We start from the raw sequence: 16,544 nt of genomic DNA, 5'->3' as shown, positions 1-16,544 counted from the left end.
GAGAATTGATTAGTTCATCTCTCGAGTCTTTCGAATCATTCGTTCTTTTGTCACATGACGTGACAGCATTGGATAGAGAAATTAGTTAATTTACAAGCTTCCTTACAAACGGGTGCATAATTATTATTATTATTAGTAGTAGTAGTAGTAGTAGTATCATTATTATAATTATTATTTACTCTTACGGTTACGTGATGAGTTTCTGGTCTCAAATTGTAGCTTTTTACTTCTTACGGTTTATAAATGTGTGAATTTCTGTCATGATGGTTCTTTTCCATAACACTGAATGTTGTAACAAAGGTAATAAAGAGTTGGTTATTATTATTAAGTCTCTTTCCGGCTCAGACTGCAGGGTAGGGATGGGCATTTCCCAAAAATGTTGCATTCGAATATTTGGGCTCATAAAAAACGATTACTCGAATATTCATTTATTTAAATGAGTTTAAATAAATGATTTTTAATTATCAAGTTTTTGTCACGATTTCTGAACAAGCTTATGATTAGCTGTTACACAACAATGTTCTACAACAACGTTACGTTATATCACAAGGTTTTATTTTGGTTGAAAACGTGTAAACAAAAATACATTAAAATAAAAGCATTCAAGATCAAGCAGAGCAAACGGAAAAATCAAGCAGACTGTGCCATACAGAACGTAGGCTAATGTTACATATACTCGAGTCAGCCTATATTTATTGTGTTTACATTGTTTCACGTATAAATTCTGAGAAACAATAATATCCACATGCTCGGGTGAAAGTTTGTTCCTCAGTCTGATAACAATAAGAACGCGCCGACAAAGATAACGTGTGCTTACAGTTTCTTAGCGCTTTGTGTTAAACCACTCTCCCTCGAGGAACCTTTATATATGTCTCAAGATCATTTGGCTATCAGATGCGCTCTCTGCTCGGCTCAATCGAAGTACAGCTGCACTTACCTGCAGTCGTGAATGCAGTGATGGACAGCTGTCTTTCCTCAGTCGACTGTTTGGATTTCATGTGATTTCTCATTGTGGTGGTGATATTATGATAAATCAGTTTCACTAATTCATTTGATCAGAAGTAATTACATTTTGTCAGATCATTTAGATCAAAGTAAATGCAAATTTCGCAAGGCAAAGACTCAAACGACGAACGACTCAAACCCGAAGACTCGAGAGATGAACTAATCAATTCTCTTTCCGGCTCAGACTACATTGGTTAAGCTTATGGGTCTGTCATGTGATAAACGAACGACTCGAAAAACCCGAAGACTCGAGAGATGAACTAATCAACTAATTCCAGTACAGAACCTATAGGATGTTGCGCATGCGCGACTGAATGAATCACTCCCCGAGACGACTCGTTCTTCCCGAGTTACATTAAAGATTCGTTCAAAATGAACGAATCGTTCAAGAACGACCCATCACTACACAGTGCTCACATTCTCCCTCTTGTTCGCTGTCGTCGTTAACAGTTCTGTCCACGGACAGAAGTCGGTCTAATAATCAGATAGAACTGTTAAACAAAGTTATTAAAATGTATACAAAAAAGTATTATAACAATTGCTTTTATATTGTTAGTAATAGAAAGGCAAACATTATAATATTTTCTCTTCTGCCGCCAGCATTCAGCAAAAACGCATTTATATAATTTAAACAAATCTTTGAATGACTAATGACCATCTAATTTCAAAAACCTTGCAAACTTAGTCGAATCTAGCTGTGAGATCTTATGAAGTGTGCATTTGTATCCTGCATGATCGTGTGTTCTCTGCCTGACAGTCGGTCCGTGCGAATGGGCTCGGTGCACAAGATGGCGCCGGTGAGCCTCAGCGATGCGAGTGTGTGCATACTTACTTCCGGTCTTGCTACGTTCTCATTTACTGTAAGGGGAAACTTACATACGAAAATTGCATACAAAAATATCAAAGACAAGAGAAAACATCCTCCCTACATTATTGCGTACCTCTGTGTGAAAATTCATCAAGATACAATGCGGAGATATCTTCATTCTTTATACTGTTGATTTTGCGGTTGAGCGTCAGTGGTTAGTCAGTCCACAGGGATCTCTTCATTCAAACACAAACCACTCAAACATGCAATACTGTACATTTTCGGAGAGTTGATTTTGTTCTGACTGCTATTTATAGGATGATTAGGGTTCAGGGCTGATTAGGGTGATTTCTGCATGTATGTTTTATTAACTTTATTTGATAATATAATTTATAACTGTAACTGTACAATTTAACAATGTAATTATGGTAGATTGGCATTAATTAAAAGATCAGTGTTTCCATTACCTGTGCGTTTTTATTAATATTTACCTGTTTTGTGAAAGATCTGTTGCATAAATAATTATCTGTCCATAAGCAGCGCATGAATATTTTTAAGATTTATTTTGCATTAATTATCAGATAAAACAAATCTTTAAATTAGTCATGTATTAGTTGTATCCTTTTACAGCCCGTTTTTTTATTTGTTTAATTTAAAAAATATGTTTGACGCAAAGTTAACTGTGTGTAAAATATTAAAATATGTTGTGAAAATGATAATGGAAAACTGATGTATGTGCACAATTGAGAAATGGATATTTATGAAGATCAATCGCAGCCCATGTCTCACAAAGTAAATATTACATTTTAAAAAAAAATCAATGTAATACAAACATTTTCGAGAAATAAGTCATTTGTACATTTACATAATTGGTAAGGGAAAAAGTCATTGTGTAGCTGTGTGTACACACCATGTTCAACTTTAATTTTGTAAACAGTAGGGATTAGAGTAGGCCTATTTCATTCATTCACAGGACCCAAACATGCGTAAGTTTCAAATGCACTGGCTCAGTTAACATGTATAGTATAGTAATAATAGCGGTGTAGATCTTATTTGCATTTTAAGTGATATTATAGATCCTCTAAAACATATATAGAAGGTAATATTTGGATTTCTCCGGTTCTCTGCACTGGCGTTTAGCACAACCGGAAGTATCTATGCACACACTCGCAAGACCGGAAATCCAAGATGGCGGAAATATGCAACTAGCCCATTGAATACGGACAGGAGGAGAGTTCAGCTTCACTGATACGCGCGATCGGCAAACTCGTGATTTCAAATTATGCTGCGCTTCATGTTTTTGCCCAATGTCATATTAATGTCATTTTCATTGTGTGCTGTATGTAAAATGAGTGTTACCTAGGCTTTATTTGAAAAAAATGTGATTCCCAATGCACACAAACTTCCCAGAATACTGAGTGCCCTGTTGGTTACAGTGTTTACTTCCTTTTAAATTATATTTGTATTAAATATTTGTTTATTTGTGAAAAATACTTTGTCATTTAAAGTATAAGCATGTTTATTTTACACATTTATTTTTTAATCCATTTACAAATTATTTCAAATTTCTTAAATATTAAATAAAATTATATCGGTTATCGGCCACCCTGCTTTCCAAGATATCGGCAGTCAAAAAACCAATATCAGTCGACCACTAATTAGGAGTTTGTTCATGGAAAACTCTTAATAATAGGGAATAAGATAAGATGGCGCCGCACACGGCCGCCTCAGTGCTTGGCTCTCCAGTGTTTGTACTGTTTTTGTTCGTTTTTCCTGTTTTTTGTTTCTCAAACACGATCAGTTTTACCAGGGATGAACTGCTGAACATTCGGCAGAACACACCACAAAATCTTCTACCGGATTTCGATTATTCTGACGTTTTGCTGAATGTTGTAGTTGGCGGAGCAGCGGCGCTGATCAAGCGCTTCAGGACGCGCAGATGGGGGAAGAGAGCAGGTGTGCTCATGAAGCTCAGGCAATGCGGATTTCGAACACCGTTGCCTAGCATCCATCTGGCGAATCTCCGCACTCTACCCAACAAAACGGACGAACTTCTTCTGTTCTCCAGGACAAACAATGATTTTTCAAACTCTGCTGCTCTGTGTTTCACGGAAACCTGGCTGAATGACGCCATTCCGGACAGCGCGCTACATCTGCCCGGCTTTCAGCTGTTTAGAGCAGAACGCGATGCAGAATCAATGTTGAAATAGCGGAGGGACATGTTTTTACATCAACGAAAGGTGGTGTACAGATGTTACAGCGTTAAAGAAGATGTGTTGTCCCGATCTAGAAGCTCTCTTCGTTAACTGCAAGCCGTTCAATTCGCCTCGGGAGTTTTGCTTGTTCATTCTCATGAGTGTTTACATTCCTCCGCAAGCGCACGTGAGCTCACCTTTACAGAAACTCGCTGATCAGATCACAGACACAGAACAACAACACCCAGACTCTGTTTTAATCATTCTCGGGGACTTTAATAAAGCAAATCTTTCCCGTGAACTGCCAAAATACAGACAGCATGTTACATGTCCCACCAGAGACGGTAATATATTGGATCACTGTTACACCTAGTTCATCTTATACCGACCTACAGGCAGAAACTGAAATCAGCTAAACCTGTATTAAGGACTGAAAAAGATGGACTAATGAAGCAGAGCAGGATTTACAAGCTTGTTTTGACCTCACTGATTGGAGTGTTTTGAGGCTGCTGCCACTGATCTGGGCGAGCTCACAGAGACTGTAACATCATATATCAGTTTCTGTGAAGACATGTGCATTCCTACAAGGACTCATTTAACCTACAACAATGACAAACCATGGTTCACTGCAAAATTCAGACAGCTCCGTCAGGCCAAAAAGATGCTCGCAAGAATGGGGACAGATTCTTGTATAAACAGGCCAAATACACACTGGAAAAGGAGATCAGAGTGGCAAAGAGGAATTGTACTGGAAAGCTAAAGAACCAATTATTTTCCAGTGATCCTGCTTCAGTGTGGAAAGGTCTGAAAGACATCACCAATTACAAGACACCATCCCCCAGCACTGTGGAGAATCAACAACTGGCAGACGATCTGAACGAGTTTTATTGCAGGTTTGAAAAAACACCATTCACACCTCCTGCAACCCCCCTCCAGCACTCCAGATCAGTGAAGATGATGTGCGTTAGGTCTTCAGAAAGAACAAGAGAAGAAAAGCACCAGGCCCAGATGGTGTGACAGTCAACTAGACAGACCAGGGACTTATGTGAGGATCCTGTTTGTGGACTTCAGCTCGGCGTTTAACACTATCAATCCAAACCTCCTCCTGCCCAAATTAACTCCGCTCTCCGTGCCCTCCGCCATCTGTAAGTGGATCACCAGCTTCCTGACAGACAGGCAGCAGCTAGTGAGGCTGGGAAAATTATTATCCAGCACCTGTACGATCAGCACTGGCGCCCCCCAGGGTTGCGTCCTCTCCCCATTGATCTTCTCTCAGGGTCTGAAGTGGGACAATCACATTGAGTCCATTGTGAAAAAGGCCCAGCAGAGGTTGTACTTCCTTTGCCAGCTGAGGAAGTTCAACCTGCCACAAGAGCTGCTGAAACAGTTCTACTCTGCCATAATTGAATCCGTCCTCTGCACTTCTATAACTGTCTGGTACAACCCTCCCTTCTCTCCAAGAACTGTACTCATCCAGAGTGAGCAAAAGGGCTAGCAAAATCACTTTGGACCCCTCACATCCAGCACACTTCCTCTTTGAACTGTTGCAATCTGGTCGATGCTACAGAGCACTGAGCACCAGAACGACCAGACACAGGAACAGTTTCTTTCCTCAGGCAATCCATCTCATGAACACTTAACAATAATCGTGGAACACACAACACTAGTATACATTATTTATTTAACACACATACTTATTTACATTTCAAATTTGCGCACATCATACCTGTACATACAAAATTGTTTATATTATATATTGTGTTTTTGCTTTTTTGTACATTGTCTATTTTGTATATTTTTATATAATTATTTTTATTATCTGTGTCCTATCTTGTCACTGTCATTCTGTTGCACTGTGGAGCTTCTGTCACTAAAACAAATTCCTCGTATGTGTAAACATACCTGGCAATAAAGCTCATTCTGATTCTGATTCTGATATGTGTTCCCTATTCTGAAGTGTTACCAGTTTTTTTTTTTAATTCTTACAAATTATTTTAGCTTGATTACTTCGTATAGTTTCTTCTACAAGATTCAGTTTTTCATTTAATTAATTAAAAATATTTTTCATCTGATGTTTCCACTTTTCTTACATACTTGTTCTTCATGTTATTTGTAAAACTTAGGAATGAAAACAACTTTTGACAAACAGGATGTAGTTGGAGGTGAAAAGGACAGTGCAGTTCAATAATGTGGTGCTTTACTCTCTTTCTTTCTCTCTCTCGCTCTTAAAGAGGCTGTTGAGAGATGTAATGTTACATGATCGATGGTAAGCGGAGCAATCACGACTTATTCCTGCAAAAAATCCCGAGCCTGACACTCATTCATAAACACACTCACATGTGTGACTTTAACAACTCACTTAAAGAAAAAAAAAGAGCAGAGAGTGAGAAACTTTCAGGGAGAGAGATGGAGAAAGATGGGGAGAGAAAAAGGGGAAGGGAACCGGACTGACAGATGAGGTGAGTGAGAAAGGAAAAGAAAGAGGGAGCACAGACAGAACCTCCAGAAAATAAACAGGGTGTCTTGTTTCAAAGGCGAGGGGGACACACAAGCATTCCATTGTTCAAGTCAATTATCAGAGGCAAATAATAACTGCAGATGGATCCAGCAAGGCCATAAAACGAGTGAGTGAGAAGTGGAGAGCTGCAGAACAGATGATGAAATGTAAGAGAGGAGGAGGAGGAGAAGGAGGGGTCAGAATACCCAGTCCTAAAGCCTCACACAACAGATGTAGACTTACAGGGACGGTGCACAAACACAAACTTTCACCACGACCTTGCCGCACAAGCACAAGATGATTTAAAGATAAAAAAATATTCTATTTTATTATGTTTTTTATTGTGTTTTTTTCTATTTTTGTTTCACAGACAACAGCAGAGAGAGGCCAAGAATGGAATCGGGATATGATCAGAATTCAAACCTGCATTTCTCCCACACTGTAAGCACCAATAAACACTAACACCAATAAACAAAATGCCCCACAAACATCATCATGAGATGATGACTTCAAGCTATAATTGTCAAGTCCAAAAACAACAACAACATATTATTATTATTATTATTAATAATAATAATAATAATAATAATAATAATTATATTCAATTAAATTAATACATTATAATATTTTATATTTAAATATTTATATTACATTACATTATGATTAGCACCAGACACTTCGATTCAAAACAACAAATAATAATAATAATAATAATAATAATTATTATTATTATTATTATGTATTAGTGTTTAAAAATACTATTATTATATTTTAAATATTTATATTACATTACATTATGATTAGCACCAGACACTTCGATTCAAAACAACAGATAATAATAATAATAATAATAATTATTATTATTATTATTATGTATTAGTGTTTAAAAATACTATTATTATTATCACAAGACACATTTAGCTTCACACAAGAACAATATATTATATCAAATATAATAACTATATTAACAATTCATAATTAACAACAGTAATAACAATTTTATATTTTTAGTATTATAGTTATAAAAGTATTATTATTATTATGTAGGAATGCAATTGGGACTCCATTAGAAACAAGGCTAAATATAAACTGTATGCACTAACTAGTAGGCCACAGCTCCAGTTTGAAAGAATAGTTATTCGAATTACACTAATTGTAATTTGCTTATTACACAAAAGCTGCTCATGAGATTTGAGTTATTTTGTTTTTGAAATTGAAATTGCATTATTGTATTGCATCAAAAAGTTGTTTCTGCTTTGAGCTACTGAGTAAAGGCTATGTGTTATGTTGAGAGCATTTCTGTGTTTTGTTTTTTGGGGTGTATTTTATTAGCAGCAGAGCTACAGGGAAGAGCATCTGAAGCGAGAGGAAGCGGCAACTCAATATGCTGAAGGATGTGTCATATCGCTGCTCAACTGACAGCCCAAGTGTGTGCATACAGGGAGGGGGGGCCTTTTTCAGCCTAAAACAAAACGCATCCTCAATGTGCCCCTGTCAAGGGTGGGAGATGTCTTCAGATAGTGGCACAAAAGATCAACCGTTCCTTTTCAGCCGAGAGAAAAGAAAGAAAGTTTTCGTTTCATTAACTCAAGACTAAAGCGTAATTATCTCCCTATGGGCCGCAATCACCAAAAGAAGGATAATAGAACTGAAAGCACTTTTCACTCCACTCATCTAAGCGGCTCTTTTCTTCTCTCTCTTTTTTTTCACTTGTTTTTTTCTTCTCCGCCCTCAGATGAGATTAACCAATCGAATAATGGCAACAGATTGTGGGGGTAAGAGGAAAATACAACTTTCCGAATGGTGTCTGTTTGAGAGCTTTAAAGATTCGCCGTTATCTGGCTTAGCGTTCTTCTACTCCTTTCCTTTCGTCTGCCATCTCTTCTCCTCTTTATATCTTTCTCTCTCTCGCTGCCTTTGGAACGGGGTGGAGGAAAAACAGGGTGAGGAAGGTTAGCCGCTAAGTCGCCCTGGTTCTGACTAAAATGAGCAATTTCACAAATTTGAGATTTAGATAAAACGCAAACATTTTATAAGTATACTTTTATAAATATATTTAGAAGTATATATTTTTCTCAATTACTAACAAGCTGCTACTTAAAGGTGCTTGCAGCACTAACCCTAAGATAAGTCCCGCAAGGATTTGCAGCTAGAAACATAGAGCAGGCCCTGGATTTAACTAGCTTATGAAAATAATTGCCATTAGCACAACTTGGAAACGGTTTGGAGCACCACGCTATGACAGGAAGAGAAAAACCTCTCACTTCTGGAATGGAGAAGACAAAGAAATAGTGCGGAAAAAAAAGAAATTGGCAGGCCAAGCGACTGTTTTGTGCACTGACACAGAGGTTGAGTTAATTAGACTATTGTCATTTTAATCAGGACAGCTTCTCGGTCAGTCTTCCCTCAAAGAGCAAGCGTGCGCACGTCAACGCCATGCTCAGGGCCTCTGCGTGCGTGCCGGTTCTATGGATTCACTTCGCTAATGAGCAACACTACAGAAACAAAGCCCCCGAAGGACCACCGGGGGAAACTCCTCACCCTTGCTCACTTCTCTGTTCATTTGAAAATAATTTAAATATCAAATATTTGAAATAATTTGCTTCTCCCTGGCTATCTGATATTGAATGGCAAAGTCTTTCATGTTGCCTTTATTATGTTCATAAACCAACATTAAAATTCTGAACTATCATTACAAGTGACTATATTTATTACAGCAACTATCATTTCGGTCCAAACCATGGATTGTTTTCAGATAAATATGAATATTAAATTATGCTAAGACATTGTTATGCAAAATTAAAGTAATGGAAAAACATATGTTGCATAGACTAACTGATCATATACATTGTTACAGTGTACAATAACTTATAATCCCACTGAATTCTGATTTGGTTATGGTGCACATAGTAAGTAAACAGTAAATGTGAACAACAAGGCAAAACCTTCAAAAAGGCTGAACATCCTATATCACACGTTGCCAAAAACAGCTAGATCTCAGAATAACTCAGACATTAACTTTGCATTGCTTTAGGCTGACTGCTTGCTTTGAATACTCTTCACCAGGACATTATCGGTTTTGTTTATCTCCACTATGTATCATAAGGGTGACATGATGTCATCTAACGTTTATATGTAAAGAAAATTTAGTTGGCAACTCTCTTTGTTTCCATTATGCATAAATTAAGCTTCCAAATGATTTGTGCCTGCAGTCATGTCAAAAACATAAATCATATGATGGAAATAAAGGAGCCAATGTTACGAAATTTGTACATTTCAACATATACCTGTCAAAACTGTAAACAAATTGCAAAAGTCTAATTTGGTCACATCATACTACTCTCTAACTTAGTAACACCTAGTTGCTATAAACTGCTAAAACACACATTTATGAAATCATTACTCATCTCCCCTTGAGTTGCAGACTCCTTACTTCATTTAGGCCTTATTCTGTCCAACATATTGCACAATTTATTTAATTTGCATGTAGCTGGAAAAATAATTATCTCATTTATTTCTTAAACTCGAGATGAAAAACAGACTAATGGCTTTATCTTAATTTGGAATTTTCTTACCATTTATCATCTTATAGATAGTTCATAGTTTTATCACTCATCATAAATATTTCAGGCAGTGTTAATATTAATTTGATCAGATATTAATTGTATCCAAAATGCGAGTAAAAATCAATTATTCAACAAAAGTGATGATCTTTGGAGATGATGGGAGATTTTTAAAGCAGCTTTAAATAACCAATCCAGATCCACGCCTTTCCTCGTTATTGGTTTATTAGGTTTACAAAAACAGCATGCTTAAGTCATAAATTATACAGTAACCACCATGGAAACTATTGTAAAACCAATTAATATACACTAAGGTCACATGATCAGCACAATCAAATGTGATTTGTTGACTCGCTGTGAAACACTGCACCTCTGTTGGGGATTATCATGGTTCACATGAATAAATTAGACCCTAATTTGAATGGCAGTCTCCTCCCCACTGGACACTGTCTTTAGGGTAGATTAATCTTCTTCTACAGTCGGTAACAGGCTAAATCACTATGATTATTGCTCATTGTGTGGGTTGGGGATGTTCTAAACCCCTAAATCTACATACTGAACTTCAATGCATAACTCTGTTCTAACCTGACCGATGTGCTATGGCTATGTATGATACATACGCTCAAATCATGATGCTACTGCGTATCAAATCGATCAAACTCACAATTCCCCGATTGTAGACAATACAACTGATTTTAAAAAGTAAATAATCAGCAACTGAGCAACCACCCAGAACACCTTAGCAACCATTTAACAATAGTGAGGGTTTTGCTCACAGGGACATAAGTAACATTTTCTTCAGAAAGTTAATTTTTATTTTTTATATTAATTAATTTTATTAATTATAATTTTTTGTTTTCAAGCGTGTAGCCCTGAAACCCTATTGTAATTGTTAAAATGGCTAAGGATCAGCAATATCCATGTAAAACTGATCGGGCAGACCAAACCGTAAGTTCGAAGTGACTTGAAACTTGGAGGGATAGTAGTACTCACACCTTCTACAACATCACCAAGGCACGGGGGCGCTACAGCAATCAAAAGTATAAAATTGCTCATAACTCCTAAACTGTTAGTTGCAGGCTCAGTGCCTTATATCGTTGGAATCCTTGGCTCACAACAGACAAAACGCATGCCTCGGATTCGATTGTCACCCTGGTGAAATTTTTGGGAATTTAGATTTATTTTTTTTTAAACCTACTTTTGCGAATTAGTCCTAGGTTTTTCACTCAATCGGAACCAAACCAGTGCAGAAAGATTTTCTGGAGAGTAAGTATCAATAATTATATAAAAAAAAATTTAACTTTTGACTCACCGTCCCAAAAGGATGCCAAAACGTTTGAAAGGGGCAGGGCCACATTTACTAAAACTGCTACGAGATATCTTTGCCAAACTCAGAACACTTATGTAAGAGCTCAATCTGAGGTCGTGAAAAAAATCGTGGAGCTTGGCCACTTGGTGGTGCTATAAGAGGGGAAAAAATATAAAAACAGCTATAACTACGCAACCATTTGTCCGATCAACATGAAAATTGGTATGCTGTGTCTTTGTCCAAAGTGCCACAAGTGTCTATAAGGACATTTATGTATCTCCAAAAACATGCCCGCCATTGGCCAATGAAGTTTGAGCAACTATCAGACAAGATTAATGAAAGTTGATTGGAATTAAACTCAGTGCCTGTTTGACTAATTCTACCAAAATGTGTTTTTATATATATATATATATAAAACATAACTGAGTCCAAATAAACTATTAACTGAAATAATTTGTGTAGTGTATTTAATTTAATTTTTTTTAAAAATGCTTACTCTTGGTTGTCTGTGACTTATTTACATGTCCCTTATTTTACACCATTTATATTTAAAAAAAATGTTTTCATTTATTGTGTATATATATATATGGACACTGGATTAACACAGTAAAATATTGTGGCACTGAGATATCGCAATTAAAAAATTTTGATTTTTTTCCCTATAAGAAATTCCTTCTGCAGCATGATTACAAATATTTCATTGAAATTAAGTTGATAAGATTAATGAGTAAATCAAGTAACTTTAGCTACAACTAAACAGTGTTTTAAGGCTCCTCCTTCACTTCAATTATTCATCTTTCGTTATTGTCGAGCACAGAGAAAAGAATTAAAAACCGCTGATCCCTCCTAATTAATGCTCTCGCTGATACTCGCTACAGATGTCTTAGATTTCTCTGGTAATCTTTCACTGTGTTTAACCCTGTCAAACATTCAGGCGGTCTATATTTTCCCCAGTCTTTCTCCATCTCATGCCTCTTAACCCCCTCTATTTCTCCTGCTTGTCTATCTGTCCCATCCCCACCACATTCTGTCTTGTCTCTATCTCTCCCACTAAATCACCACTTGATGTTTCTTAATTTATTTTACTCTTTCTCTCCCTTCTCCCCTCTCTTTCCCTCCCACTCACGGACACACACTCTCGCATACACAGCGAGAAGGGGGGTGGTGTGTTTTCCTTGGGTGAAACGTACGTTACTGTGTGAGAGAGGAGACTTTAAATAAACATCTGCACAGCATGATCACGGAGCATGGAGTCTTTTGTGTTGAAATGTGGAGATAAATTATGATGTTTTAAGGGCCATTTTCAGGGCCATTTTCAGCTCAGCGTGGACTCAATGTGAGAACTCTCAAACTGGTTTGTTCACTCAAAAATTATAACTCTGTCTTCATTTAGTCACCCTTGTGTCGTTGCAAATGTGTATGACGTCCTTTTTGCTATAGAACACGATAGGATAAATTCGGAAGTCTGTGCTGGTCAGAGTTGCCCATGCAAGTGCACTGCAAGGACTTTCAAGCTTTGAAAAAGAACACAAAAGCACCATAAGAATCACAAAAGTTGTCCATAGAGTATGACCTATGAGCTATTATTTGTGTGAGAAACTGAACATTTAACCACTGCAACTGGATTGAGTCATGTCATTTGTGAACAAATCATAAACAGATTCAAAAGATCTAAATGAATCAATCATTTATAAATCAGATATTAATACATTCTCTCATGAACACACAAAGGAAATCTAGACAGGATGTCAAGATTTTCAGTGAATAATGACTGAAATGCTGACATTTTATGGTGCTTTTGCATAATTTTTGACCCTTAAACACAGTTGCATGGAAAAGAGCATAGAAACAGTTCTCAATATATTTTTATATTCTGAAGAAGAAAGCAAATTATACACGATTGGAACAACATGAAAGAGTTAATTATGACAGAATTTTATTTTTTGTTCCTTTAAATTCTAATTGCAGCTGAAGCAAAGAAGTATTTTTTTTACAAAAATGCTTCTATAACCACTATCCATTGCTTTAAAGCACAAGCCAATATTTTTCCTTTAAATAACTTACCAGTATGCATATGTAGATTCAACACTTCGACACCTTTATATCCCGCTATTCTGAGAAAAGGCCGTATCTGTTTCTGCTTCCCGTTGGTCAGTGTTCGCTCTTTGTTCCAACACACTCTACACCAACAAATAACACTCTATGCAAAGTAATGCCTGCAAATTGTTTTGGATCTGTATTTGAATATTTAAATGCTTCACTTTAGATCTAGATATATGGCAGCGATTTCCATATGAGTATGAAACGGGTACGCACACTACATGATAGCGGTTTGTCATTTTTTTCCTGCCTGACAAAGATCAATCAGATACATACCAAACACTCACATTGCTATCACTGCAACATAATTTTTTAGAAACACAGAGTCCCCGAACTACCACAATAAGTGCCCAAAGTCTGAATTAAGTGTTGTGGGTACAAGGATCAAGACAGCCGCCCACACTACAGCATTTAACCAAATTGGATGTGTTGATAATATTACATTTACATATAACATAACTGCACAGCTCTGAGCGATTACAGTCAAAAACCAGCCTAGAGACACACATGAACTTAGCACAGGTTGCTTACAAGAGCACCTGGGAAAGAAATCTCACATATGGGTCAACACTGCAGGGTCAAACTAGCCGTTAAAGTTGGCAAATAGATTTCAGGCTCATCATCCCATCCAACTTAGCATTTAAACACCCTCATCGGGTCAACCAGAACAACGTACGCCTGTTGTTCTCCTCGATTATGCAAAGCCATGCTATTTGCTTAAAAAGATGGACAGATTACGCTGGAAGGATCGTAATCCTGAGGCCAAGCACGCCGGCTAGCGTTTGTTACTTTGTGCGGCTGGAGAAAAAAAAAAAGCCAAGCTGGATTTTCAGATTTTGAGAAGGACAAGATGAGAGATGCTTTGATCTTTTGACTTTGAGAGGGAGATACTGACTCAGTGCTGTGTATCTGTCTCTAAAGAAAAAATATGACTGAATATCTTACAAAAATGTCAAGAATAAGTGTGTGAACATGATGAACATATTTTTTAGGAACAAGCAGTGAAAAGATACGGCCCTTCAAGTGTGCCACAAGAAAGAAAGAAAGAAAGATTTATTTCTCTTGTGTTCTACCATATTGTGTGGTATGTACTTATATATGTACTTATATAATTAAAATATGTGTGTGTTTGTTAGAAAAAAATGTGTGCATATTCAGGTTAATTTTTTCTAATTTTAATTATATAAAATTATATATAAAATTATAAATATATTTATTATACATTTTTGTATAAATAAAATATAAATACAAAATATGCTTTTAAATATTCAAAGAGACGGCCACCACCATTTATATAAACTGATCCAAATAAACATCCCTCATGTTTAGTTGGCAAGGAGAAAAACAGACATATCTTTAAAAGAGAACACAACTCTGAATATGACTGGGCCAGAAAAGAAAAAGATAAACAGAAAAAGGGAAGGGTAATGGCACTGAGGCAGGATGATATGGCAGGGTTTGGCAGAGGCCTATAGGATGCCAGCGAAGGGGTCACTAATCTCCACGTGACCCAAGGGGAGAGAGAGCGAGACAGAGAGAGAAACTGTCGGCTTTTTTAGATTCAGGGTGCTGTGACTCATCTGTTGCTTGTCACATTATGTTTGGAGCGTCCATGAGGCAGCCATGACCCCGAGCGGCACCCGTGTCCTCCATCTGTGTATTTACAAACAGAGACAGGGCACAAACAGACTGGGGTGAGCCGCTTTGGCAGAGCTGTGTGAAGCAGGGGCGTATAACACCACCAAGCAGAGGGAGAGAGGGGGAGGACAGATAGGATTGACCCTTATGTCACCATTCTGGACAATATGACATTGCTTAGTGTGTGTGTGTGTGTGTATGAAAAACTGGATATGGAGTTCAAAATTCAAGTTCAAAATTACTAAAAGGTGAGGCATGCCTAAAATTAAATAAAATTATTAATTCCTGATAAGTAAATGCAATATTTTACCTATGAAAAAAGTGATTCCAGCTTAAATGAGTAAACTGAACCACTTTGCTAATGACTTAATTACATAGCTCACTTAAACACACATTCACATACAGTATACATATACACACTACCGTTCAAAAGTTCAATAGGATTTTTCTGAAAGAAAATATATATTTTTTTATTGATCAAAAGTGACAATAAAGACATTTATAATGCTACAAAATATATCCAATTCAAACTAACTTTTGAACTTTCTCAAAGAACTCTGATCACGGTTTCCACAAAAATACTAAGCAGCACAACTGTTTTCACCATTGATAATAACCATGGGCGTCGCTAGACCATTCTAGACCCTAAAATGACTACTCGGCCCCCTAAAATTTTGCGGTTAGTTCCATAAACTGTACACAAATTCGTGATCACCTCAGTCCCCTTTAAATTTCATATGAAAACAGTGGCAGACTTCGATCGGCTCCTCCCCGTCTTTCAGCATGTTCTTCAATCCGCAGACAGTGGCAGAGCAGAGCGAGAAACAGAGGACAAGGTGTGTGTTTATCGATAGATTGTTATAATATCTGCATCTGTGCAATTCTTTGACATAAATACAAAATATCATGTGGAGCAATCGGTTCCCCATCTACTGTAGCCTAAGTTTTCGCTGCGTTCACCCCTCATCACACCACAGGTTTCCTCCAGTGAAAAGGAAGCACATATGAATGCATATACGTTATAAAATGATGTTGCCATTTTCATTTGAATATATACTGTATATATAAAAAAAAATAATAATTTTTATTATTATTTTATTTTTTTATACCCTCATTGGGGGCTGAGCCCCCCTAAAATGAAAATCCTGGAATCGCCCCTTATAATAACAATAAGAAATGTTTCTTTAACAGCAAATCAGCATATTAAAATGATTTCTAAAGGATCATGTGACACTGAAAACTGCTGAAAATTGAGCTTTGCCATCACAGGAATAAATTACACTTTAAAATATATTAAATGTGCAGTAGGAGATCTTGGAAAATGCTAACTTTAGCCTGATAGCACTGAAAGCGAACGTCCCACCCTCCCTGCAATCGCCGTCCAGAGCCACGCCCCCTGAACGCATACACGCTCACAGAACAGAATACC

At 37.0% G+C, this 16,544-nt stretch overlaps 1 protein-coding gene and 1 long non-coding RNA gene across 2 annotated transcripts in view; one reads left to right on the top strand and one right to left on the bottom strand.

Moving 5' to 3' along the window:
* The window catches only part of LOC107599416 (forkhead box protein P1-B-like), a 205,696-nt gene that overhangs the window by 141,538 nt on the left and 47,614 nt on the right, over positions 1–16,544 (bottom strand). The gene's annotated exons all lie outside the window — the stretch shown is intronic.
* Positions 1–16,544, top strand: part of LOC107599417 (uncharacterized) — a 37,564-nt gene that overhangs the window by 4,260 nt on the left and 16,760 nt on the right. The window contains exon 2 of the long non-coding RNA XR_001610664.1: positions 6,876–6,946. This is a non-coding gene — a long non-coding RNA (uncharacterized lncRNA). The remainder of the gene's footprint in view (positions 1–6,875; positions 6,947–16,544) is intronic.

This window comes from Sinocyclocheilus grahami, unplaced genomic scaffold (assembly GCF_001515645.1).
Source record: "Sinocyclocheilus grahami isolate Dianchi unplaced genomic scaffold, SAMN03320097.WGS_v1.1 scaffold266.1, whole genome shotgun sequence".
Classification (NCBI taxonomy): domain Eukaryota; kingdom Metazoa; phylum Chordata; class Actinopteri; order Cypriniformes; family Cyprinidae; genus Sinocyclocheilus; species Sinocyclocheilus grahami.
The sequence above is the reverse complement of the archived record's forward strand: the minus strand, read 5'-3'. Positions and strand labels throughout refer to the sequence as shown.